General features: G+C 50.2%; 1 protein-coding gene across 6 annotated transcripts in view; it reads left to right on the top strand.

Annotated features, from left to right (window-relative positions):
- Nucleotides 1–566: 566 nt before the first annotated feature.
- The window catches only part of Pkib (cAMP-dependent protein kinase inhibitor beta), a 120313-nt gene continuing 118518 nt past the window's right edge, over nt 567–2361 (top strand). For 4 of the 6 annotated variants that reach the window (XM_029568133.1, XM_008842730.3, XM_029568131.1 and 1 more), the window contains exon 1: nt 567–819. The gene's annotated coding sequence lies outside the window, so the exon portion shown is untranslated. Of the gene's footprint in view, nt 820–897; nt 919–2361 lie in introns of those variants that run through there. The other 2 variants (XM_017800521.2, XM_029568132.1) reach the window with 2 other exon arrangements.

Below are 2361 nucleotides of genomic sequence, written 5' to 3'. Positions count from 1 at the left end.
GAACATTTCTTAGAATGCCTGCTGGCTGGGGGAGGAGAACAGGTAGCACAGTTCAAATTGAGCTGCTTCTTTCTGTAAGGATTCTTCAGAATCCTTATACGGTATGGCTTAGGAAACCATTTCAGCCTTGGTGTTGACGCCACAGAGGAACAAGGTCACTGTTCTAGCCCTTTTCAATTTTATGTTTTAAGAGAGGGAAAAAGTATAGTCCTACTGCAAACTCTCCTTTAGCACCAGGGAGCCACACAGGTTTTCTGGAATGGAGTATGGCAAAGATGAGGACTAGAGAATCCTATTTATTTAAATACCTATGCTGGATTTGGTCCTATCCTAGGTACACGGCTCCTTGTCCTGGTGATTTTGTTCTTAATGACAAGCCATTTTACCCAGGGGTATAAAGTCACTCTGGGAAGTTTTTTTTAAATTATTATTATTATTCCCCCGGGCTGGGTGCTGGCGGGGTTGCCTGCGGGCAGGGCAGCTCCCGGGGAGAGGCGCTCTGCTCTCGGAGGCGGGACCGGGTCGCTCCCCCCGCCCCGCACCTTGCTGTCACAGCCTCACCCCCGGGCTGGGTGCTGGCGGGGTTGCCTGCGGGCAGGGCAGCTCCCGGGGGAGAGGCGCTCTGCTCTCGGAGGCGGGACCGGGTCGCTCCCTCCGCCCCGCACCTTGCTGTCACAGCCTCGGCCCGGCAACTCAGTCGCCGCCGCATCTCCGCGGACAGCAGAGGCGCGAGCTGTGGCCCGGGCGGCGGAAAGGCTGCTGGCAGGAGGACCGAGAGGGAACCTGGCTAGGCGCCGCCCGCATCCCTGGGCGCAGCTGGTAGGTACCCTACAGACTGGGAGTCGTGTGAGGGTCACTAGTAAGAGGATGGAGGGAAAGGACGTGGGGAGTCGGGGAGATTGAACGAGCGAAAATGAGGTAAGTGCAACTTTCCTATTTTCCGCCCTGTTTGAACACGCTTTTGGGAAATTTAGAGCAGACATCCCTCTCGAGGCATCAGTCACATCCTTCCACCTGAAGCCCAGAGACTTTCCGAGCAGCCGGCGCCTCCTGGAGGTCTCTGCTCATCGGCTTTGTGTCCACCCGGCACTGAAAGTGGATGTTGGGGAAGTCTGTTTGTGAGTTGCCGAGCCGTTGCCTGTGGCGCCAGCAACGCCACGTCGTTCTTGGAAAGAGCTTTCCAAGCTCCAGGCGGCAGCAAGCGGCCATCCATCCGGAGCAGAGATCTGAGTTCCAGCCGGCTCTGCCTGAGTCCAGTTTAGCGGCTTGGCCCAGTCACTTATCCTACCGGTTTCCCTCCATTCTTTGAAGTATGCGGGTAGGAACCCGGTGGCCCCGAGGGTGGCCTGCAGCTATTATCACTGTCTACTGCTAGGACCCTGGCCAGGAGCGCAGGAGGGACTTCAGTGCCAGGTGGACGCGGTGGCTTCGAGGTACAAAAACCGGGATCTAGGTTCCTGCAGCATCCCTTTGTGAAGTTTCTGAAGGTGCCTTTCTGGGAAGGGTGACCAAGCCCTACTGGTCTCCAGAACCTCTCCAACTCAAGTGCGTTCCTAAGGTAGGCTGAGACAGCAGGGACCAGCGCCCCTCACAGCGTGAGCTCAGCTTAAGGGAGGCAGTTAAGGTAAAGGATGATCACAGGTAGTGTTAGCCCTGAGCCCTGCAACACTAGCAGGTGGAGGCTCAAGGTTGATGACCACTTAGACACATTTACCTTGACTGACCCAGGAAAACAACCGAAAGCGAACTGAACCGCCCTTGTCAAAGGCTGGATGCTGGAAAAATATTGGGTGAGAATTGCATTTCTGTCGGTGTACTTTACCTTCAAAATCCACCTATCCACTTCAACAAGATGCTTTCTTACTAACACATTTGAAAAAAATCTTCCTGGAATTTTAAATTCGGAAAGCAGAGAATTTGGGTTGTTAAAATGAGAACCGATGCAAAGGTGCTGGTGACCATTAGTAAGACAAACATTGCTAAAAAACTCTTTCCTGTGATTGTCAGCCCTACTCAGGGCCTTCCTAGTAAGACTGTCTTAAGACAGTTCATTTTCTAAAAAAGTGTTTTTCAAGTTTAACTGATTAAATTTTGAAGCAATGTCTAATTTTGGAAAAAAAATAAGAGTTTTTGAGTGAGTAATTTTTGTCTTTACCATAACTTTCTTCAGCAAGTATCACAGGGGAATATGGTTTACTAAATCCAGAATATTTTTTAAAATGTCAAATTTCATTCTTGTTAAAGGATTCTTTCCTCCTTTTTAGTCAATGTAAGTATATGTTTAAGTCAATGGTGGATCAATTCATTTTTTCTCATAATTCCTACAATTTTTAAAATTCCTATGCAGTTTGTATTACATAT

Source organism: Nannospalax galili, unplaced genomic scaffold (genome assembly GCF_000622305.1).
Source record: "Nannospalax galili isolate Female #2095 unplaced genomic scaffold, S.galili_v1.0 scaffold1340, whole genome shotgun sequence".
Lineage (NCBI taxonomy): Eukaryota > Metazoa > Chordata > Mammalia > Rodentia > Spalacidae > Nannospalax > Nannospalax galili.
The sequence above is the reverse complement of the archived record's forward strand: the minus strand, read 5'-3'. Positions and strand labels throughout refer to the sequence as shown.